The sequence below is a fragment of the Podarcis pityusensis genome, assembly GCF_964106645.2.
Source record: "Podarcis pityusensis genome assembly, chromosome: 10".
Lineage (NCBI taxonomy): Eukaryota > Metazoa > Chordata > Lepidosauria > Squamata > Lacertidae > Podarcis > Podarcis pityusensis.
The window spans coordinates 48,324,381-48,350,146 of record NC_138035.1 but is presented as its reverse complement, the minus strand read 5'-3'; the positions used below and the strand labels follow the sequence as shown (position 1 = coordinate 48,350,146).

The 25,766-nt window shown below is 41.7% G+C and overlaps 1 protein-coding gene and 1 long non-coding RNA gene across 4 annotated transcripts in view; one reads left to right on the top strand and one right to left on the bottom strand.

The window, feature by feature from the left end:
- Positions 1-25,766, bottom strand: part of TAFA2 (TAFA chemokine like family member 2) — a 139,407-nt gene that overhangs the window by 90,083 nt on the left and 23,558 nt on the right. The window lies entirely within an intron of this gene.
- LOC308486078 lies at positions 13,248-19,409 on the top strand. Its single transcript, XR_013990923.1, has 3 exons — positions 13,248-13,375; positions 17,924-18,105; positions 19,217-19,409. It is a non-coding gene; the product is annotated as an uncharacterized lncRNA (long non-coding RNA).

Below are 25,766 nucleotides of genomic sequence, written 5' to 3'. Positions count from 1 at the left end.
ATGCCCATGGGAGAGATATGTAAAACTTCACTTTAGATACTACTGAAGAAATGCAAAGGCAGGAATAGCCATGTCCAAGTCCTTAAGCTTAAGGCTTTTCAGAATACACTAAGCTAAGTACTGGTGCTCATCCCTCATCCCTTCTGCATTGTATACCCCTCCCCACTGTATCAGCATTTCTAGAAGGCATCCATGCAGGCTTCCTTTTATCACAATGGATTTTTATGGTGCAAGCTGGAATACTCTTTGTTTTAACAGAGCTAGCTGTTCCAGCCAGTTTCCAGATCTCTGCCTAGCCAATACAAATTAAGACACGACCTTGCTTCTTAACTCTGAGAGAATTAATGCGGATTATTATTTTCTTAACAATTGTGTTCTATAAGAACATAGCAAGATAGGTCAAAAAGCTTTTCTGTGCATTAGGTAAAAAGCTGAGAAATACCTTGTGTCTTGGCTTAGTTCACAAAATATCTCAGGGATGAAATTTCAGGGATGCTACAGCATTTGAACCACGAAAGAGAGATACTGGATACCATTGCAAGTCAGAACATAAATGTTTCTGAATGTGTGGCTAAAATGAGTAGAAACCAGTGTCTTTGAGAAGCACTATGGAGAAAAACACTGTAGGTGCTTCCGAAACTTTCTGTAAAGTTGAATATGGTTTTTTTTTTTTTAGAAATAGGGAAAGCATATGGAGTTGTAATGAAGGTATCAACTGAGCAACTTTTTCTAACATGGCTCTTTTACTTTTTACAGATAATAATAATAATAATAATAATAATAATAATATTTTATTTATACCCCGCCCTCCCCAGCCAAGGCCGGGCTCAGAGCGGCTTACAAGCAATAATAAAAACAAGATGAATGATTACAACTTAAAAACAAAAATAAAATACAACATTAAAATAATGGAACATTAAAATATTAAAATGTAGCCTCATCGCAGGAGGAGAAGGAAAAGAAAAAAGAAAGAGAGGGAGGGAGGGAATCAAATTGGCTCCAAGCCAAAGGCCAGGCGGAACAACTCTGTCTTACAGGCCCTGCGGAAAGAAATCAGATCCCGCAGGGCCCTGGTCTCATGAGGCAGAGCATTCCACCAGGCCGGAGCCAGAGTTGAAAAGGCCCTGGCTCTGGTTGAAGCCAATCTAACTTCCTTAGGGCCTGGGACCACTAGGGTGTTGTTATTTATGGACCTTGAGGCTCTCCGTGGGGCATACCAGGAGAGGTGGTCCCATAAGTACGAGGGTCCTAGGCCGTGAAGGGCTTTAAAGGTCAAAAGCAGCACCTTAAATCTGACCCTGTACTCCACCGGAAGCCAGTGCAGCTTGAAAAGCACTGGGTGAATATGCTCCCATGGCAGAGACCCCGTGAGGAGCCTCGCTGCAGCATTCTGTACCCGCTGGAGTTTCTGAGACAGCTTCAAGGGCAGCCCCGCGTAGAGCGAATTACAGTAGTCAAGCCTGGAGATGACCGTCGCATGGATCACTGTGGCCAGGTTGGGGCGGGAAAGGTAAGGGACCAAATGCTTGATGCGGCGAAGGTGGAAAAATGTCGCCTTGGCTGTTGCTGTAACTTGTGCCTCCATGCAAAGAGAGGCGTCAAGGATTACACCCAAACTCTTAACGGAAGGCAATGGCACTAATTGGGCCCCCGCAAGAGAAGGGAGTTGGTCCCTCATCCCCATGCCATCCCGACCTAGCCATAGGACCTCTGTCTTCGAAGGATTTAGTTTCAATCGGCTCCCACGAAACCATCCAGCCACAGCTTCCAAGCATCTGGTCAGTGTGTTCGGGGCCGAGTCGGTGTGGCCATCCATCAGCAGATAGAGCTGAGTGTCATCAGCATATTGGTGACAGCCCAGCCCAAAGCTCCGGATAATCTGGGCAAGGGGGCGCATAAAGATGTTAAAAAGCACGGGGAGAGAATTGCGCTCTGCGGCACCCCACACACCAAGGAATGGCGCAATGACATTTCCCTCCCTAGTGCCACCCTCTGTCCCCGACCAGAGATAAAAGAGCACAGCCAGTTATGGGCTATGCCCTGTATCCCCACGTCTGCGAGGCGGTGGTCCAGAAGATCATGATCAACCATGTCAAAGGCTGCTGACAAATCTAAAAGGATTAGCAGTCCTAACCCGCCTCGATCCAGTTGTCTACGGAGATCATCTGTTAGGGCAACCAGAGCCGTCTCTGTCCCAAAACCAGGACGGAAACCGGACTGAAATGGATCTAATGCCGATGTTTCCTCCAGAAACCTACCAAGCTGTCCAGCAACCGCTCTCTCAATTACCTTACCCAGGTATGGAAGATTTGAAACTGGGCGGTAATTGGATAGGTCTAAGGGATCTAATGAAGTTTTCTTTAAGAGTGGACACACCACTGCTTCCTTCAGTTCCCCTGGGAATGTCCCCGTGTCAAGGGACAAATGCATGCAAGCAAAAATTGAGTAGGTGAAGCATTACCCCTCTCTTCATCTGCATACTTAGAAAAGAGTAAGATGCAGGATTTCTGCCACACAGCTACTAAAGACACCATAGCTGTGGCAGGTGGAAAAGCTGCTACTTATAGGCCATATTCAGATGCAGATTTAAGCCATGTTTTAGCTCTATGTTAATGTGTTAAGCCTCCTCTCAGGTTTGCTGTCTCCCTCAGCCTCTCCTCCTCCCATGTGGAACTATTTGTTTTTGCTTTTTGTTAACTGCAGTTTGCTCTATTGTCCAAACCAGAAACCACGGTCTAGCAGTAACAGAACAGACACAGTTCAGCAAATGTTTCTGAACTTATCTCACCTGTGGAGAAGGAAGAAAGTGAGGAGTCATATGCAAGCCTTGCAGGAGTGTAGGTTCACCGACTTAGAGCTACACCATGGTCTAGCGTTATGTCTTAGATAGGGCCACAGTGTCAATGTAGTTTATAAAACTGTGTCTTCTTAGATGTGAGGTTAATGTTGCAATAACACTAGGTTAGTTTAATAATAATGTCTGTGTTAAAATCAACTTCTAAACTGAAACACACACAGGTCACAGTTTGCTGCATACATCTCCAGTATGAACTAAGCATACAGCAAGCCTGCAACTTTGTTGTTGTTGTTGTTGTTTGGTTGTGTCCGATTCTTCATGACCCCATGGACCACACCACGCTAGACACTCCTGTCTTCCACTGTCTCCCACAGTTTGGTCAAACTCATGTTGGTAGCATCGAGAACACTGCCCAACCATCTTGTCCTCTGTCACCCCCTTCTCCTTGTGCCCTCAATCTTTCCCAGCATCAGGGTCTTTTCCAGGGAGTCTTCCCTTCTCATGAGAAGTATTGGAGCCTCAGCTTCAGGATCTGTCCTTCCAGTCAGCACTTAGGGCTCAAGGAAAAGAATGAATAGGTTTGATCGTCTTGCAGTCAAGAGTCTCCTCCAGCACCATAATTCAAAAGCATCAATTCTTCGGTGATCAGCCTTCTTTATAGTCCAGCTCTCACTTCCATACATCACTACTGGAGAAACCATAGCTTTAACTATACGGGCCTTTGTTGGCAAGGTGATGTCTCTGCTTTTTAAGATGCTGTTTAGGTTTGTCATCGCTTTTCTCCCAAGAAGCAGACGTCCTTTAATTTCCTGCTGTCACCAAGTAAGTAAGTAAGAAAGTCTGCAACTTACCCGTGTTTAACTTGTGCGCATTAAGCTTCACATGCATTACAAAAAAATGTAAAGGGGGGCAGAAAGGGGACAGGATTCCAGGAAAAATGGCTTTGACAGTCCTACCTGCTATGGAACCCAACAGGTTTTGAATATACATGATTTTGGCTTAGGTGAGATCCCCAGAATGTAACCCCCACATAAGCTGCTGGCTTACTGTATTTTAAAGAATTGTCACTTTTCTTATTTGCTAGGTCCCAAGTCTTAGGAGCTGAAAAAAATTAAGGTATTTGCAAGGCTACTTACAAAAAGAAATTAAAATGTTTGCAAGAGAAGTATATTTTGTGGTAACCAGTTGGCTGTCAATATTTTGTCTCTAGTGGTATCTGTTTCTGCATTCTTCTTATCAGCTCTTTTCCATTAGATAGAGCTGTTCTGCCAACGAACTAGCTGTTTCCTGAATTCCATCTGTGCTTTCAAACTGTTACCCATCTGTGCAGTTTCAACTTTAAATAAACCTCTGACCAATCAGTGAGTGAGCAAGAGACAGAGAGAGCAACAGTGGGGACTCGCTATGTGCATCTTTTGTTCTATAGCTCTTATGCAGATATAGGAACAAGCTGAAAATGATTGGCATTTGCTCAAAATCGCAGTCTGACACCATTTTTAAGCAGGAAAACAATGTTTTTTAATATAGAAATAGCTGATTTTGGAAACTAATTATATTCCTGCTCTGCAGAAAGGACTCCACTAAATGGCTTTGGAACCCCCTGCCTTCTAGATTATCCTCGTTTAAAACAGGCAAGTTATCACTTCTTGCCACTATGCAAGATAAGAGACGGGAGACGCAGCAGGTCTAAAGAGCTGTGCATGACACCACTCAGAAACACTGATTTGCTTTCATAAAACTGCACCCCTTTATCGGAGCTAAGCAACATGAGCCTCAGAGCCAAATACATCTATATGTGACTGCTTAATCTTGGGTGTGTGTGCAGTCCCACTGAAGTTAAATCAATGTAAAGGTTTGTTGTTCTGGCCATTGGTACACTGTCACTTCAGGGAAACTGTGTGCATAGATCTGAAGGCGAAATCTGATTAAACAACAACTTCCAGATCCTCATTAACAGCAAGCTATAAATAGCAAAACACACCAGATAGCAATAAAATGCATTTTCAACACTATCAACACAAATTCAAATAATTACACCAGGATGTCTTTCACGCTTCTCATTTGGGGTCTAAGCGTGTACAAATATAGGGCTCTTTCAGGTCGACTCAGGCTGCACATTGGCCAGGGGCGTGGCTCAGTGGCAGAAGCCTTGCAAATGTGCATCCATGTGCATGTACAGATTGATGCTGGTCGTGTCTCTGCTGAGAGTATGGCTGGTGTGTGCACCAAACTCTAGGGGCCAAGAAGGTTCATGGAAACCCCTTCACGTATTTGGTACCCAAGGGGACTGAACAGGACCGTTTTATATGCCCTTTCAGAAATGATGCAGGGCAGCTCCATAAGATGCACCTGACCATAAGATGCACCTATTTTTTAGAGGAGGAATGGGGGAAAGCCCCATTTTTTTGAGGATCAGCTCAGTTGTGCAGCTTCTTTTGCAAAGGGGAAAAGCCTCACTTTTTGAGGATCAGCTCAAAGTTGTGCAGCTTCTTTTGCAAAGGGGAAAAGCCCAGGTTTTTTGAGGATCAGCTCAAAGTGGTTGAGCTTACTTTGCAAAGGGAAAAAATTCTATTTTTATGGGGTTCAACTCACAGTTCTGCAGCTTCTTTAGGAAAGGAAAGGGAGCCGTTTCTACAGTTTCCAGACAGATAATCTAATCAGCCAGTCACATGTCGCTGGGGAAACAAACAGCCTGCAGAACATTCAACAATGGAGGCCTGGGCAAGGGGGCAGCGCCGGAAAGGGAGCCAATAATCGACCACACATTCACTCCATAAGACGCACAGACATTTCCCCTTTCTTTTTAGGAGGAAAAAAGTGCGTCTTATGGAGCAAAAAATACAGTGTATATATAGTACACAGCTGTGTTGTGCCTTTGGGTGCTGTCTCTGCGGGTGTGATGATATTTCCCAAATTCTTAGACATGTGTTGTTAAATGCTTTCTATCCTTGGTCCCACCTCCATCACTCATCTTTGCATCAGTGTATGACTTATGGATATGTGGAAAAGGTATTGTTAGTACTTTAGCAGGGGAAAAAACGTTAAGTCTTTTACCCTGAAATGACTAAATAACCCCAGACGCAAAGGAACTTGAAGCAACAGATGATACAAGTATTTTCATGCCACCTAGTAATGTAGTGACACAGACCTGAGATGAAAAGGTGACAGCCTGCAGAATGCACTGTCTTTGCATCCATCTCCATGGAAGATGTGGATATAAAAACCACATATTACTTCACAGTGGTGTCAGGTCAGACATGAGTTTAAATCTATGATTTTACAAGTAAAAAATCCACAGAGATAGATGGCCTATAAAATTCTTATCTAGATACTGACACATTGGTTCATGCTCCTTTAAGTGTGTTATGGAAGCCATAATATGGTTCATGCGCATGTGAAAATCCACCCTGAGAAAATGGCTGCACTGTTAAAATACGGAACTCAGACTGTTTCTGTTATTCTTTTAACTAACCACTCCAGCAGCATATAATTCTGTAGATTAATATTTAATTAAGATGCAGAAATATTATGCAAATCATGTGCATACTACATTGTGTGATGCAAGGTCAAAGCAACATTACATTAATATTAGTATTACTATAATTAGTGTATAATGCTATCTGCATGCGACTGAGTAAATTAATGACGATCTCCTCGCAGCTTACAAGCTTTCACTTTATTTAATTTTTATTCATCACAGCTGGGCAGCAACGAATAATCTTTTTTAAATTTTAGTTGGCTAGCAACTTTTTACTTCTCTCTCAATGTAAATACATACCTATCATTTTACACATCCAAGAAAAAGGATTCTGGTCCATGAAAGTTTATGCTAAAATACATTTCTTAACCTCTAACGTGTCCTGTTTCTTGTCATTTGTTTTAGATGTAGTGCAAAGAAAGAACATTAATTCAAGTCATCCACTTCAGCATTTTAGCTTTCATCAAGATATATAGAACATCTCAGGTTCCTACACATCAACCCTTCTAACATACCAGAAATTGCAAATATCAAACAGAACAATCTATCAGGAAGATGTCTAGCATAAACTCTATCTCAGCGTAGGGCACACATTTCTCAAGGGACATACCAGTTAATATCACGAATATATCTGATTCATGAGCAACATATTTAAGTCTTCCCTTCATTTTCTCTTTCCTTATTATGTAATAATATGAATTGATGCCATCTCTTATGTCTATTCTGGCATACAAGGAGTAGAGAGGGACCAAAGCTCTTCTTCCACAGATGTCATGGACTGACCAGATTCAGAAGACTGGTGGGAGGCACTAGATGAGAAACACCCTCCCCCCAAGAGAACCCCCAGGGGAAGAAGGCTCAGTGCCAGGGTGTGTGTGGTGGGAAGACAATGAATGGTCAGAGGGAGAAGAAGGAACAGACTGGGAGGGTGAGATGTGGGAAGCTGAAGAGGTAACAAGGTTAGGTGAGCAGGAAGAGGCTGAGGCCTAGAGCAGTCCAGGCTTAAGAGGCAGGAGAGGAGCAGGACCGGGAGACAAAGATGAGGCAGGCTGCTGAAGAAGCCAGGGAATCATCTCCTCCAGTTCCTCTCCCCTGCCTTAGTCTCCCAGAACAGGCAGAGAAATGAGGAGGGCAGAGCAAAGAGAGACAAGATAACAGAGCCTTAGGCTGCTAGGCTTAGAAAGTGGTGGGAAGACAGGGGACCTTCAGTCCTCTCATCTGCCTCGTTGGGACAAGACCTACTGGGAAGACTTGCTGTGATCACTAGGCCTGCACTGTTTTCATTTCCTTGAATAAAGAGTTAACTTCACTGACAACCATTGTTTTTTATTGCTGACCTACACCTGACTCCGGCTCCTGGTAATAATTTTACCACCTGCTCTGTGTTAGTCCGTTGGGACTGAACGACAAATGTACTTATTTAACAAAATTTATATTCTACTTGATTGTAAAAAAATGTCAAAGCAGGGTAGTTGCTATTGTTTTTTAAAAAGGAACAAAAAAATTACAATTATCACAAAAGACAATGAAAAACAGCACTTAAAAACTTTCAAAGCTAATTAAAATCAACAGTAAGCTGCAAATGGAATAAAACAACTATAACTTGGACATGTCTGGATAGGCTTGCCTAAGCAAAAAAGTTTTAAGCAGGTATCAGAAAGAATATAGTGTGTGATGTCAATAGGCAGGGAGTTTCCAAGTATGCATGTTGCCGCACTGAAAAATCAATCTCTTACAACTGCAGAATAAGTATTGAGTGGCAGATGAAACAGTGCTAGTTCTGCAGATCAAAGCAGCCAGGGGAGCACATATCTGAGTTACAGGAGAGACCATGAAAAATGAGAGTAAAAAAACCCAAAAAACTGGTCAGGCTACTAAAGGGTATTTAAGATAAATGTTTGTTAAAAAGGTGTTTCTATACAAACCAAAATGGTTTATATTTCTTAAATAGCTAAGCACAAAAGAGAAAATAGCAGGAATTTCCCCAAAACCCAACATCTCCAAAGTGATAAGGCAACTCACTAGATTTCATAGTGAAATAATGAATTTTTAGAAGATCATCATTTTAAACCTTCAAGTTAAAAACTACTTTCTGAAACAGTGTTAACTAAACAAACCCAGGAAAATAATTAGGACTTTAGACAGAAAGCTTGGTGCGAGCTTAAATTTGCTATCATAAACCATGCACAGACCCAGGGCAGTTAACGCTGAAGTTAATTAAATAATACTGATGATACCAAGGGTGGTATTTGGCCTTGTGGTCTCAAAAAGTTAATTCACCCTAATATTTAGGATTATTCTTTTTCAACTTTTTTCTTCATAGCCTTTGAAGCTCTGAAGTTCAGGAGGTAGCTGCCCTCTCTATGAAGATTAAAGCATCTTGCAGGAACCTGCTGCTCACCAAATTATGTTTTCACAAATGCTTGTTACATAAACCGGTGACTCCAAAAGGTCTTTTCTTCAGTACCAGCCAAGAATTCCTACTCTGAACTTTCTGTTCTCTCCACCCACCATCACTACATGCAGTGTAGTCTAGCCACAAAGGGTTGTATTTTACACTGCAATGAGACTTCTCCTTTCCCTCCTCTCCTGGCACACCCTCAAAATCTGCTGCAGAGGAGAGCAGTAGAAAGCACCATTCCACAAGTGGAAGCCTGCTAAGCTTACAGAACGGACATACGGGATAGGACCCAAAGCCGTTACTTGCTTTAGTTCACTTCCTCCACCCATATGTTGTGGCCACCCAGGATATTCAATTCTATGCAGTAGTTTTGTAGTGCTGTAAGAAAGTCCATCGTCTTCCCTTTGGTGAAAAAATATACAGTAAAAGCAGGAAACACAAAAGCAGTCGGTAAAGTGGGCTGGGAGAGAGAGAAGAGACAAAATCCCCTAACAAAGGGTTGCAAAATGGACTAGGTAAAGGACCCCTGGTCAGTTAAGTCCAGTCAAAGGTGTCAGGGACATGCTCAGCAGAGAGGAATCTCCAGAGGAAGAGGAATTGGCTGCACCCGAGTCGCCAAGAAGTAGGAGGCGGAGCAAGCAATTAGAGCAGAGGCAGGCCAGCAGAAGGTAGGGAAGGATGTGGCGTATATCTGGCCTTGGAAGGGGTCAGAAGCCAGTCGAGTCAACTGACTCTGACGACCAAAGATGAGTTGTGGAAGCTTGGACTGCTGTACGCCTGTTATTGAGAAATAAACCTCAGCTACTTAAACTGCCAGCGTTCTGTGTCTTGTGTGGGAGAAGCTCCAGCGGCGCAATGGCAGCGGGAGGCCCCATTAGCTAAAGTGGTGCTTCAGCTTAAGAACAGTTTCAGGTTAAGAACGGACCTCCGGAACAAATTAATTACGTAACCAGAGGTACCACTGTACCATATAACAACACCTTGTGCTGCTGATTTTGTGATATAGGGTAGTCAGAAACAAAGAGGAAAAGCTAGCTCCCAGAGTGAATTCATTCTCAATACGTTTTGAGCTATTACCTTTCTTGGGTGAAATTTCTTCTGAAGCTTCTTGAGGGAAAAATTGCTTGGGACTGACTGCTTCCCTTACAGCTGATCAAAGCTATTTTTGCTCTTACTTTGTTGGTAAGAGTATTTAAAGAACCTGCCTGCCAAATGAGACCTAATTTGATGGCCCTTCTGCGGGTGACCGCTGATTTTGGAGGTTAGGTATGTGGCTACTGGAGAGACCTAGTGGCAAGGTCAAAACTCACTCCCTGTAGGTGTGTGTTTGGTGCCTTCTCATTCTCTTTTTCACATCAAGCATAGCCTGTCCCATTCTCTTGGGCCTTAGATGGCTTAATGCTTGAGACCCTTTTAATTGCCTTTTTGTTCCCTATTGATTGTTGCTTTATATGACTTTTGGCTTGTCAGTTTTAAGTGTTATATCTTGTGCTTTTATGGTCTTTTTATTGGGTGTGGGTGCAAAGAGTAAGAGAGTCCTTCTCAGCTTCATTGAAATGAGAAGGCAGATAGAAATATTATAAATTTAAAACCACACAAACTAAGAAATAGCAAAAGGGAAGCTGGGAAGCATAAGAAAATGAGGAAATTCAAAAAAGGAAAAAAAGGGGAAGGAGACAAAGAAATGAAAGAAATGCAGTAATTAGCTGCTTTCAAGTATTACATCATACTAACCTACAGAAAGACTTAAGGTGAAGACGCATGTTAAGCCCAAATACTTGTATATGACATATGTTTGCAAACACATTTACTACATAATACATTACAGTTTTACAAGTACACAAAGAGCTCTCACTGTATGAATTGGTCTCTGAAAAGCATAGCCTGGTAAAAGCAGTTGGGCAGAAAAACAGAGTCTATTTTTCATATTACCAGCAGCCAACAAGAATTCTAAATGATTCAATAGGATCAAAGCATATAATTTCCCCTTATAGACTTTACATATTCTTAACCAAGACCACAAGCAAAGTAACACATTCAAATTGTAAGCTGGACTGCATCATATCCAGAAATTTGTCATCTAAACACGTTTCACGATACATCAGCACTGCATTCTCTTGCAAATACTGGGCATGTGGAGAAAACAGTCTTTTATCTATCTACAATTTAAGATCTGGTATTGAATATACTTTAGAGTTTATTACAGCTATTTTCATCTCTGTGGATTAAGATTGGTGAAATATTTCGAGGAATACAGGACATGTATGGCAAGTGACATCACAGCAATACACACACACACACACACACACACACAATTGATAAAAAACTTAAGAAATTGTGTGGGGTGGGAATTATAACGGATAACATTTAAAGTATATATAGGATGAAATACAATAATACTGAAAATACTGTACGTATTGAATTCTCACAATACTTCTAAGGGACAATGATTCCATTGTAACAATTACAGCAGCAGAATTATTACTTACACACTTTTGATGGATGCCTGCTGGTGAGTTCATTGAAAACCATTGTTCCCTTGAGAATAGTCTCTTAACAGTTGTCATTATTTTCAGACTAATGCCAGTTTTGTCACACTGACAGTGACAGCATGAGTCTTTAAGGAATGTATGCGTAGACAAGGTTTACACAGATTCAACAGTACAGAGCACCAAATCTCCTTTTTAGGGAACTCTTCCCCTGTTATTTACCTCTGCCTATTTAAAAGTTTTCCAAGAAGATTAACACTGTCTATTCCCCTCCCCTTACAAATTTCGCAACAAGTTAATAACACAAGCCAAAGACTGCAGATGTCTCCCGGTTATTTTCATAGTAGTTTCTCCTGCTTTCAAGTATCAAATGTATTTATTTTAGAAGGAAGAGCTCATTAAGGTGAGTACTTCATTTCTTGATAAGAACCTCAACACAAAACATCCGTCAGCCCACTGACACTAAGAATCTGCCTCGTGCGGATGAGAAAATAAAAATTATGTATTACCTAAATTATGTAGATTTGCATTAAAACTGTTTACAGCAAGCAATTGCTAATTATAGCAAGTCATACTGCATCTGGCATTATTTTGGCAGATGCAGAAATGGAAAGAAGAATGCAGGAAGTTTCAGGAGACAAATCATAAGTAATGCATCAAATGCAACAGAAAGATGTATAAAACTGATTATCAGATGAGGGCTTTAACAGATTCTGGGCTAGGAGACATGCAACCTATTAGAGTCCATATAATGTATATATACATGCGCTGTATATTAATACATGAGAGCTTTTTGTGTATAAATGTATAAACAAACATCCAAGTGTTTATTCAAGACCATTCAAAATGAGCTTGCAAGTGCGTGTTCATGTTGTGCATTTTTCTCTAAAGTTTCTACTTCGTTGTGTATTTTCTCTAGAGTAAGTTTCTACTCAAAATGGCTCAAACGTGTTGATAAATACACTACTTTTTAATACACCAAACACATCCACAACACACACACATACACCAGATTGTGAAAAATGGTTTATCTATTTGTTGCCTCCTGTGCTGCAACCACATTATATAGCTGGCATCATTCTTTTTCTTCCAGTCACAAACACTAAAAGATATCTTACTGGAATTATCTGCTTGTCATTGGTAGCACAAGAGAAACTGACCTTTTGAAAATGAATAGCTTTTTTTGTCACCATGTCTGAAATAGCAGTATGACAGGAATAACCAGAGAATGATAAAGTGGAATTTAGCAGATAGCATGCAAGCAAATAAATGAAGCCTTCATTAAATGCACATTCATTGGCCGTACAATCCTAGGCATGTCTACTCAAAAGTAGGATAATAATGTTACGCCAATGGTGCTTGCTTCCAGTTAAGTGTATACAGGATTAAAGTCTCAATCTCTCATACAAAATCACACGCACCGATATGAGGTTAATATAAGGATGGAGAAATCAAATGCTTCGCAAAAGCTTTCTTCTTCTTACTTATATACTGTAGAGCATTGCAACACAGCAGTTGTTTTCAAAAGCCTCTACCGGCTTGTAATGCTTATCAGCTGCATAGATTGCAACTATAAATAAGTATTTTGGAGACAGCAATTCTAATGGATTCCTCCTCCACTATATTATTTATTCTTGACGGTATTTTTGCATATTTTTGACAGCATCGCATCTTTGATGCATTAACAATTCTCACTGCTGTCAACTGTTTAATATTTCAAGAATTGTATTGTGACAATGTGCTTTATTTATAAGCAACATTTACCAGAAATGTTGGAATAATGTATGGAAATACTAATAGAACACTGAAACCAGTTAAGGACTCTCACTACTGTCAGTTGACTCTCTCCCCCCCCCCCATATATAATAATCTGGATCACAGCTGCAACCTAAGGAGTCTCAATGCAGCCTTAGTTATGAACCAGGGGTTTCCAACATGGTACCTGTGAGCAACAGTACACCCATTGGAATGTGATATGACACCTGTAAAAGGTCTCAGTAAATATCTCACCCAAAATCTGCAATGCACAAGAGACAACTGTGTGTCTTGGCAGGTCAAGTGGGAGAATTTCCAGGTACAGTCGGATGCATCCAGCAGCTGTGGTTTCAGGGTTTACTTCAAGGGTTGGTGGTGTGCCAGCGCTTAGCCCTCAGGTATTGGTTGCAGATGAGAGTGATTTGGTGGCTGGGGAAGGCAGGCTTAGGTGGCAGGTAAGACACTGGGTTTGGATCTTTAGCAATTGGGCACCCCTCAAAGGGGTCCAGGAGGGGTATCGCTGTTGAGGTCCACGCAGAGGCTGATGGGTCATAGCACTTTTTCATGAGGTGACCCTGGCTAGAGCATCACGTCTGATGTATGTCAAGGGTAGGCCCAGGACCAGTATGAGGAGCAGACTGCGATGTCGGCTTCACTCAGTGGTATATCACTGGTGCAGGGATGCGGGTGGCGCTGTGGGTTAAACCACAGAGCCTAGGGCTTGCCGATCAGAAGGTCGGCAGTTCGAATCCCCACGACGGGGTGAGCTCCCATTGCTCGGTCCCTGCTCCTGCCAACCTAGAAGTTCAAAAGCACGTCAAAGTGCAAATAGATAAATAGGTACCGCTCTGGTGGGAAGGTAAAAGGCGTTTCCATGCGCTGCTCTGGTTCACCAGAAACGGCTTAGTCATGCTGGCCACATGACCCGGAAGCTGTACGCCGGCTCCCTCGGCCAATAAAGCGAGATGAGCACCGCAACCCCAGAGTCGGCCACGACTGGACCTAATGGTCAGGGGTCCCTTTACCTTTACCTTATATCACTGGTGAAAGCACCTCTGCTCACGAGTCCCTCTGCTAGTGAGTTCATCCAGCGAGCATTGCTAGCAGAGGGACTCAGGAGCGGTGGTGGTTTCACCAGCGATACATCGCTGAGGGGATCCGCCATCACACTCTGCCCTCATACTGCGCACAGGGAGAAAACAGCTGCACCGGCGAAGCACCAATACAGCTTGTTCCTCCCTCTGCATCTTTAAGCTGCTCGACTGAGGAGTGTGTGGTTGCCGCTCCCCTCAGCTAAGCAGTTAAAGGATCCCCCAGCCTGGCACTGGCTCCTGCGCAAGTGGGGGAGGAGCACCGGTGATGGCTCAGCTGCGAATCGGGAGCCTTCCTGCGCCGCAGCTCAGCTATACAAACAAGCCTCTAGGTGCTGGGGTGAAACCGCCTCAGATCCCGGGGTGAGAGCTGTGACAATTTCACCTGGCACCTTGCAGGCTGAGGCCAACGCAGCTTGTTTTTTCAACATCGCGGTATATCACCAAACTGCGATGTTTGGGTGGTGATATACCGCGATGTTGAAAAGCTGATTTCGCCCAGCCCTAGTCAAGGGCAGTCTACTTTTTGCTCATCTGGACCTACCTGAATTATCACTGCAACATACATAAACTGAACACAGCAGGGGGGAAGAAACCCTCTAATTTTGAATTTCATACGTCTCCATGATGACACCTCAGTTGCTCTCGGTATCAAATTCCCTTGGGAACCGTTCTATGTTTTTAATTCTTCTTTCCCATCCTATGTTTCAATCTGGGCAGGAACACATCCTTAGGGAGGCGCTAAGGAGAAAAAAAGCCATGGTGGCTCACCACTCATTCATTATACAGTGGTACTTTGTTTTAAGAACAGCCGTGTTTACGAATTGTTCGGTATAAGAACTCCACAAAACCGGAAGTAGTGTTCCAGTTAGCTTTACCTCAGTCTACGAATGGAAGCCGAACGATGGAAGGGCACCGGCGGCGGGAAGCCTCATTAGGGAAAGTGTGCCTCGGGTTAAGAATGGCTTTGGTTTAAGAACGGACTTCCGGAACGGATTAAGTTCGTAAACCGAGGTACCACTGTAGTATTCTAGAACTAAGTACGCGCTGATGTGGAAATTACCAGATATTACCAGGTGAGGGAGCATTTATATAAAACATCCACCATTCCAAAATGATCTCATGACAACAGAATCGAAATGGGCCATTCAAAAAAAGAAAAAGTTAACAAGAAATTAACAAGAATTTGTTAACAAAAAAAATTTAACAAGAATACTGCAAAATAGTACAAAATAATTCATTTTAAAAATGATAATTCCATGCATGTAGGAACAGGATTTGGTTGAATATGACAATTGTGATACTGCTTTTATTAAGTACAAAACACCCCAAACATCGAAATACTCAAAAACATACTGTGCTCAAAGCTTTTCCAGGTTCTTCACCAATACAGATTTAACTTCATAAGCTTTCCTTTCTTGAGTGAGAAATCTGATAAAGGGTGATCAATTAACAGCAGCAATGATGCAGGGATAGAATATTAATGTTTAGGAAATCCGCAATTGACTATAATTTTTCTTAGCTCTGTCTCTCTCTCTTTTTAGGGCACAATGACTTAAGACAAAATTGCCACTTAATGAAGTGACTCATCCATTAATGTTCACCGTGAAATATACTGCAATTCCTGTTGCTATCTTGCCTATTTTCAGTTTTGTACTCAGCTACACAAAACTATCACCAAGCAATGTGAAACTTAGAAACAAAAACAATTCATGTCCCAAATGATGGTAGTAAGGCAAAAATGTGAATGAAATAATTTTTAAAAAATGAAATGCACATCATTCTGCTCATGAAGCCAACACAGCAGACTTCAGACTGAATATGCCCTTTCCCTGTATGTACGGATCTCTCTCTAACTACTGGCCAGCAGGATTTAAGTTGAGGTATGACCTATAGTATCTGAGCAGAATCTTTGCCCGAAGCATTTAACTGCACCTGACACCTGCTGGCCAGCTTGTTTTAAAGCTTTTATCTGCAAAACTAAATGAAGGGTCTATCGTAGAGACTGTACAAACCACACTTCATTTTGATGGTAACTAACGGGGGGGTGGGGACATGCTTACAGTATTGTTCTGAAATTAGAAGAGAACGCATGAGAATCCAAACAAGCAAACTCGCACAACTTGGGTCAGAAGCTTTACCTGCCTGTATGCAGATTCACATACAGATTTACTTCACTGGAAATTTATCCCAAGGTGGAAGTACAAACACAGTAAAATAACCCACGTAAAACAATAAATACCTTAAGTCAATGCCACCATACCACACCAGCAGGTGTAAAAACACAATAAATGGCATACCAAGTGCAGGGAACTGTTGGCTCCCCAGATGTTGCTGAACTACAGGCAGAGGGCCTTCTCGGTGGTGGCACCCGCCCTGTGGAACGCCCTCCCATCAGATGTCAAGGAAATAAACAACTATTTGACTTTTAGAAGACATCTGAAGGCAGCCCTGTTTAGGGAAGTTTTTAATGTTTTTAATCTTCTGTTGGGAGCCGCCAAGAGTGGCTGTGGAAATCCAGCCCGATGAGCAGGGTATAAATATTATTATTACTATTATTACAACTCACATCATCCTGCCCTCTTGCCATGCCTGTTGGAGCTGATGTTGCAGCATCCAGGGAGGCAAAAGTTTCCCTGATCTATAAGAGCTACAGACAAGCTTTGTCATTCAGCAGAAGTTGAGCCAACACAAATGAGTGTGTTTCGAGCTGGCATCAGAATGAAAGAAGCTTTAGAAGGAAGGGCATCCCATAACAGACCTATTGCCCCTAACACTTACATTAAGTAAGAAATGAGTGAGAGGACTAGCTAAGTGTAGGCATATGGTCAACCACTATGATAGGATAGGATGCTGGACTTGATGGGCCACTGGACTGACCCACCAGGGACTTCTTATGCTCTTGACTATGGTTAAACTAAAATGATAGTGGGAGCAGCGCAATCTGTGCAATGTCCTCTTCAACCTTCAGAAGGCCACAAGCTTCTGAAGGTGGATATGGCCAGGGGCAAAGTGGATGGAGCAATTAATGTAAATGTTAGCTTTGCACAGTAGGCTAGTTTCTAAAACACAGCCCTCAATAGACTTCATCCTGGGAAGCGAGGGACATTATTCAAGCGGCCTAGGACCCACGTACTTACGGGACCGCCTCTCCTGGTATGGCCCGCGGAGGACCTTAAGGTCCACAAATGACAACATTTTGGAGGTCCCAGGTCACATTGGTCGCAACTAGAGCCAGGGCCTTTTCAGTACTGGCCCCGACTTGGTGGAACGCTCTGTCACAAGAGACTAGGGCCCTGTGGGACTTGACATCTTTCTGCAGGGCCTGCAAAACAGAGCTGTTCCGCCTGGCCTTCGGTTCAGACTCAGTCTGACGATTATGTTTGCCTCCCCTTATGGTTTTGATGAGGCTGCATTTTAACCTGTATTTTAAATTGGGTCGTCCCCCCCATTATGTTTTTACTGTAATTTTACTGTTGTTAGCCACCCTGAGCCTGGCTCTGGCCGGGGAGAGCGGGGTATTATTATTATTATTATTATTATTATTATTATTATTTTGGACACATTCTGATGAAAAACAAAAAAGGCTCCATTCAAGCAGCATGCAATTAAGGATCAATAGGGGGTGTGGTTGGAGAGAGTCCCAAGGGCCAAATAGAGAGTCTGAGATGGCCCCATTCGGCTCCCAGGTCTGAGGTTCCCCATGGTTTAGTATGACATCCAAGGAGATAGGAGTAATCTGAAAAATAAAGCTGCACTCCTTGTGAATTCCTTTCTCTGAACAGCCTTGTGGGACTCCACCTGCTCACCACGTGTTAATATTGTGAGCAGACAAATGTGTTAGTCTTTTGATTTAAAATAATGACTTTTTATTCAACTTGCTTCAAAGTAAACCATACGTATGTTGTTCAGCACTGTTCTAGAAGACCTCGGCAGGACACAGAAGAGATAAACTGAACTTACAAAGCACAACCTTCGCCTGTTGGAAGCAGATACAGTACTTAAAAGGAAGTCACTTGCGACTTGGTCTGTATGACAAGAAATACTATCTGTCAATCAAACTCAGTGCCGTCATCAGTCTTCCCATGCTTCAGGTGAGATGCCCACTTCTAACATTTTTAGGGAGCTATATTTATGTTTCGTCTTTGGTTTATTTTATTTATCAAACATTTAAAGGGGGGGAGCTGCAAAACTGCTCAGGAAATTGTGGGAGGAACAGCATCCGTCCATCAGGGCACCATCATCTTCCAGTTATATATTTATCTTCTCAGTGCAAGCTAGACCACGTACTGAAGACCTGAACAAGTGTTGTTTCTGAAAGAGCTCACCTCAGAACCGAAGTAATAGCCTCATTACAAAGCCATGGAATTGCTCCTGCATTCTTAAAGCAGAATTTCTGTGTGCCTCCTCAGTTATGTTGACTTTGTCCAGTGCAATTTACATTTCTGGGAAATCTTTCATAGCCAAAGTCTAAAGATGTTAATTTGCTGTTCTGTATTTTAAACTGTGTGCGATAACCAATTCTCACTTAAGTCATTTGATTTCAATGGGTCTGCTGCGAGTATGACGTAGCTGGATATTGTCCTGCGTAGGTTCCTGTTAAACAAACATAACCAGTAACTGCTTCATTTACTTCTATAGAGATGCATTGGGGTACATTAGCTCACAGTCTCACAATCAGATTTTCCTAATTGTGCTGTTAAAAACTTTTTTTTTTCCAAAGGCAATTAACATACACATTAATCAGGAGGAGATTCTTTTACTTCAGAAATCAACACAGAGCCAGATAATTTAATTTATAAAAGCCCACAGTCAACGAAAAACATCAGTGCAATGCCAATTTTCCTAATGGTTCTTCTCCTAAACTTATATAGTTCAGGATGTTTCCTTTTAATTTTCTCCTTGTGATTCTATTTCACACAATGCTGACTTTAACTTCATCTTCATTTTCTCCACTGAACATATCTATTTTTTTAAAGTAATGTCTTGAGTCTTTGGGGGTTTTTTTGTATTTTTGAAACACCACCCACCCAACCCATTTCTTTAAATTATACTGAAGCATTCACATTTGCATGTGAGCTGCTGCTTAGTCAAAACTATTATATGTACGAAAAAACTGAAATCAACGCATTCAAGTCACCCAGAATAAACTTCAGTAAGTTGACTTTAGAATTATAATCATAAGATATTGCTTCTATCTTTCAGAGAGTCCTGCTTTAAATTATTTTTAAATCCATGCCTGATTTAAAATGACTTATCCAATTCAAGGGAGAAGCTATAAAGATGGCTGAAGCTGGAGTATTGACCCATCAAAGGCGTTTAACATGAAAGGTTGTGTTTAATTAAATAAATTGATAACTTGTCATTTGCAAGTCTCTATGGACATGGCTCAGCACTTCTTCAGAGAAACAACATTCCAGAAAGACTATTTTTGGATCCAGTATTATCTGCTTTGCTTCAAAACCACCCTTTTCATTTCCTCTCTGCAGGCTTTGTACTTTTGCAGAGAGAAGTCCCCTTTACATTTCTATGGGCCTTAAGAAAGCCTGGGACCCCTGGGTATCATAGCCACAGGGGCTAAAGTGATGGTTCCAAATGAATTGTAAAATTGCTGTTTGACAGCCAAAGCATGCCACATTAAGCATTCTGCTGTGTGCACACTTAGCACACTGTCCAGGGAGTCTTTAGTCCTTTCCATTTTGACTGACAGAGGCTTCTTGGCAATGATGTCCGGAGGAATGCCCAAGCGCAATCTCATGGAAAATAGCAAGTGTTGTCAGTCCAAGTTCCCTGTTGTTGTTTTTAAAAAACAGGCTGTCCTTCTTTTTTCTAACAAAGGTACAGCTCTCTTGTCAAAACTTGCCACTACTCCCACTGGAAAACAAAGATCTTGTTTAATTTATTAGTTCATTCAAATGTATGCAATTTTACAATTGCTCTTTGAGTGACCAGTGGTTGGTGAAAGTTGCTGATTAATGCATTTTTAATTGGGTGGCAAACGACGATTCACAAATATTGGCTTGGCTTATTAGCCAGACTCTATTCGTGCTTGTTTCCATTCCCAAAGGTAAAGGACCCCTGACAGTTAAGTCCAGTCACAGAGGACTCTGGGGTTGCGGCGCTCATCTTGCTTTACAGGCCGAGGGAGCCGGCGTTTCTCCGCAGACAGTTTTTCCAGGTCATGTGGCCAGCGCTTCTGGCGCAATGGAACACCGAAACCAGAGAAGTGTATGGAAACACCGTTTACCTTCCTGCTGGAGCGGTACCTATTTATCTACTTGCACTTTTTGGCGTGCTTTCGAACTGCTAGGTTGGCAGAAGCTAACGGGACCGAGCAACGGGAGCTCACCCCATCGTGGGGATTCAAACTGCCGACCTGATCGGCAAGCCCAAGAGGGTTAGTGGTTTAGACCACAGCATCACCCGCGTCTCAAACCCTTCCCCAAATCCACTCGTGAGCGCACATGGATTGGGGTGGTGATCAGGATAATATATATATATAAAGCCCTTGAATAATGAGCTGTTGTACAGTGATTCAATTAAGAAAAATAACAAATCCTGGTAGGAAGCCCGCAGTTTTGAAAATACAAAAAAAAAAAAAAAAAGGAAGGAAGGAAGAAATGAGTTACATGCTGAAGTGAGGAGGTGAGATAGAGCATGAGAGGTTCATACCTCTTCCTCATTTTCCTAAAGCTCTGTGCAAGTAAAAACAAGGGAGAATATTATGTACTGTAGGGGTATCCAGTATGTCTACGTGCACGTCTCTGGTGAACGGATAAGTGGATTTGTAGATGTATGGTAGTCATTCCATCAGAACTTAATATATTCTGTAGTCCTTATTCCAAGCAATTGCAGATACGTAGACCACAACAACTTATTGTTATAGAGACAATGCATTGCTGCCAATCTGCACACATGAGCAACTGTAAACCCTTACATCACTGATTTCTTGTTTAGTCACAGACAGACTGGATTTGTTTGTGGAAGAACAAGTGAGCCACTTTGTTCCTTCGTTGTATGGTTTTCAAATGCCCTTCAAGAAGCCAATTCGTCTTCGTAGATATCATATTTTCCCAGTACTCAAAGCACAATATATTGCAACAGGGAATATGGAATTATTTCCCCAGCTTACAATCTCCAATAAAAGCCAACTCCATCTGCTTGTGAGGCAGGTTAGGCTACAAGCAACGATTTGCATACAAACACAACTAAGTGAGGATCTGAAGCCAAATACCTCCAGTTCAAGTCCAATGCTCTTTCCAAAACACACACTGGCCCATGAGTCTATACAAGCAATGCACACAACTCTTCCTACATGGAAGGAATATATGCGTAGGAATACTGTCATATGTCGCAGTAATATCATCATGTTACCTGTGTGTTGCTGAAATCGGAGAGTGAACATAGGAAAGATGGAACATAGCTAAAGAAGAGAAAGGAAAACATTCAAAAGACACTAACATTAACTACAAAATCAGAAAATGCTGCAAAGTTAGCTCTTATTCATAACTCTTCACAAATTCAGGGGAATCCACTAAGCTTGGAGAGAACTGAAGCCTTCCTAGGCTCAGAGAAGTGAACAGATGAGAGTCATTACTAGGGAGCATCTGAGGAATTCCTCCCCCAATTCCTTTCATTAGGCTTCCTTCACAGTTGGCTGGTGCTGAATGGTGGAAAAAGAAGACAAACTTTCTGTGTTATAAGGTGCCAAGAGTATAGAATGAGCTGTGGTGAGACTATTGACCACGCATAGGCAAACTCGGCCCTCCAGATGTTTTGGGACTACAACTCCCATCATCCCTAACTAACAGGACCAGTGGCCAGGGATGGTGGGAATTGTAGTCCCAAAACATCTGGATGGCCGAGTTTGCCTGTGCCTGCTATTGACCAAGTCCTGTGCTGGTTATTGGACTACTGACCAAGGGATACTGTGCTGGTTGTGACCTGCAAAGTCCTACATCAGCCTGGTGGCCATATGTCCTTCTGGACACCACATGCTTGGGGAGGTGGGCAGGGCCACAAGCAAAAGCAGCCAGAAGATCGATTAATGTACATTTTCCCTTGGTACAGTAGGCAAATTTCTGCACATTCTCACAAGCTCCCCTCTGCCATCCTTATGGTCTTGTATACTTCCAATTAATTAATGAAACATCTAATTCACTTCACTAGAACTTAAAATATATTTTTTTCTATGGGAACAGGTTTTTGTACACACTTACCTAGATACAAAAACACAAATCGCACAAAGGATCCCTAAGAAACAAGGAAGATTGCTGGGGAGGGTTCACCAACTGAAAGCTATTATCATAAAAACCATCCCATCTTAAGATTCCAAATCTACTCCTATTCAGGCTTCAATCAAAAAAAGTAAAACTATACTGTACAGATGTTAACTATTTTTACAAAAACTATAAATATGTTTTGAAATATTACAAATGTAAATATTTCAAATATTTTCAGAAACTCTTGTTGAGTCCTATTTTTATTTGCAGTAAATATTTTTTAAATGCTAAAAATTCTGAAGGTGCCTCAAGTTTAACAGTCTCAGCAACAGCAGCTAGGTTCATACACAAGAGACACCTCATCATCAGCTCTCAGTGTTGCTCAAGCCAATAAACAAATAGGTGACCTTTTATACCTGTCAAAATCTTTAAACACTCTATACTCATTTTTCCTGCTTGTGCAAGCCAGCTAATCACAAAACTACCTAGAAGTCAAAAGCCCAAGAATCTTCAGGTTACAGCCAGCATGTCAAAAATTTAAAACTGGGGTGGAAGAAGAGTATTTAAACAAATACAGGTGGAGAAAGTCTGAAGACAGAAGAGCTTAACTGAAATATGAGCTTAACTGAAATAGTCATCTTTTTGAGAAAAGAATTTGTGTTATTATTTGGAGAAAAAATATTGTAATGCTTTAAGTGTGGTAGTACATCACTGCAAAAATGTAAAATAGGCAGTACTGTTGGAAGAATATGCTCTCAAAGCTTTTGTTACACCTATTACAACAGCTACAGTCAGAAAAAGAATTATTGCCCATTGTTTTTTTAAAATAAAAACTGCATTTCAGTGGATTGTGATCTAAAGGTACTGAAAAGGAGTAATCTAAAAATAAACACTAATAGAACACATTTCCAGCTTTGATCAAACAGATCCTTAAATTATTTCGGTACAGTCTCTCCTATTGCTAAGAAAAGCAAAGACAAAAATGGACTTACAAATGCATCCAAAATAACTAACAGCTGCCTATGAATAAGATGCTGGACACCCCAAATATTGCCAGTAAGAATGAATGCATTTTACTAAAATGCCCAGACTCACTAACACGTGAAATTTCTATCTAAGTGTTCTGATGGGGACATAAAATTAGCCATGAATTATTAGGCAGAATTATTAGTACAGTGGTACCTCGGGTTAAGAACTTAATTCGTTCCGGAGGTCCGTTCTTAACCTGAAACTGTTCTTAACCTGGAGCACCACTTTAGCTAATGGGGCCTCCCGCTGCTGCCACACTTCCAGAGCACGATTTCTGTTCTGATCTTGAAGCAAAGTTCTTAACCCGAGGTACTATTTTTGGGTTAGCGGAGTCTGTAACCTGAAGCGTATGTAACCCGAGGTACCACTGTACTACTGATAGAGATCTTTGTGTCTTCTTCCGAATGAAGTCTTCCCCTTCTCAACCGCCTCCTCCTCATGTCTCTTCAGATTTCCTCACCTGTGTGACATTAAAGCAGGACACTCAACTTTGCTTCAGGACCAAAGGAAAGTCTAAAATCATTTCTTATCTGTCTTCCCCTTCTCACCAATGCAGCAGGACGATAAATTTTTAGTAAATGGAAGAGGAAACCTGGAAGAATGGACACAGCTTATAAACTGGGCCAAATTTAATATATATTTTTTTGACCCAGATCACAATATGCTTGATATTTGTGAGGGGGGGGGTGTATTTCTGAACTCCTGTTTCTGACATCTTCTACAGCACTAATTAGTACAACAGCTCAGCAAATTGGGTAACTATAAGGCTTATCTTCCTGCAACAAAAGCATTATCAACTTCACTTCTATCTAGCGCGGGAGTAGGCAACCTAAGGCCCAGGGGCCGGATGCGGCCCAGTCGCCTTCTCAATCCGGCCTACAGACGGTATGGGAAGCACCATGTTTTTACATGAGTATAATGTGTGCTTTGATTTAAAATGCATCTCTGGGTTATTTGTAGGGCACAGGAATTCGTTCATATTTTTTTTCAAAATATAGTCCGGCCCACCACATGGTCTGAGGGACGGTGGACCGGCTCACAGCTGAAAAAGGTTGCTGACCCCTGATCTAGCATGACAGGCAGAGAAAGGATTATGTCTTCCTTTCCTATTGTTTACTGCAGTCATTTCTACTTGGTAGCTTTTCATCATCTAAATGGACCATTGGTTAAATGCTAACATATTTCCAAATAGCATGTGGTTTGGACTTTATGTAACTTATAAAATCAGGAGCTGTATTTGCATATCAGTTACGTAAGCAAATAGTCAGAATTCTACATTTGTTTCAGAATCAAGGCATGGTTATGAAACTTGAGTGACAATAAATTAATTTATCTTTAAGGTACCAGAGGATTCTTTGATTGTGGGATGTAAACAGATACCAGTTGTTTGCATGGCCCAGTGGGGTCAGCAATTTCGGTCTCGAAGCCACCCAAAGTGCTCCCCATAGCATATTACAACTGCTGTTGACACGCCTCTTAATATAAAAAGCAAGGGGGAGAGCTGTTTTTCCAGCAATACAGTCCCAAATCCCTGCTGGGCTGGCAGCATTGGTTGTGCGGTTCTTTGAATCCTGGCCTGTGAGATTTTGTTTTTGTTCAGACAGACTTGGCTACCTTTCAGTTATTGAGAGGAAATGTGGCAAGTGTATGAAGTCTTGAGAGTAGGGAGATTAGGTAAATGGTTTCTTTATTTGAAAAGGCAGAAACAAAGAATATGTACAATTCTGAAAGATTGCTGTTTGTGTAACACTAATTGAACACAGGACTTTCTCTGAAAAACAATCACTCAGCATACATACAAATTGGTGGATTTAGCAGGAATCCCTTTAGGCCAGTGTTAATTATTTGAGACTGAAGCCTAGAGACTGGAGTGAGCCAGCAAGGCGGAAACATGACAAATGGTAAACGGCAACAACTTGTTCCACAAAACAATAAATACTGATTACGGTGATGATGCAGAGCTGAAAAGCTGCTTGACATGAAATGAAATTATTCAAAGTTAATGAAGAATAGAAAGCCTTCAAGGCTGGGAGCATCATAACAAGGAAACAAAACAACACATTGTGGAATTTGAGCTTCATCGGTTGGCCTTCCCCTTTCACTCATTGATTCTCAAAGACTACTAATTTAACTGAGCAGTGTTTTTGCTCAGCTGTGACACTATTGATTCAAACTTGGAACTGGTCAGACGTTTGATTTAAGAATTCATTGACTAAATACACAGAGAGAGAGAGTAAAGTTGCTTATACAGCAACCTTGCAAACACTTTTGCAAGGCTTGCTTGCCCTGCTTTTTGGCCATTTCCTGTGCCTCATACTGGGGAGGGACACCCAAGAAGAGATAGTGACCAGCCTAGAATTTCTCCTGGCACATGTACAACACACCTACCTCTAGGTCTCCCCCTGCCATGGTACATATGCATGCACAAGATGTTAGAGACTCAAAATACTTGTAGCTTTCCAGCAGTCTGCAACCTTCCTAAAATACCGTATTTTTCACTCTAT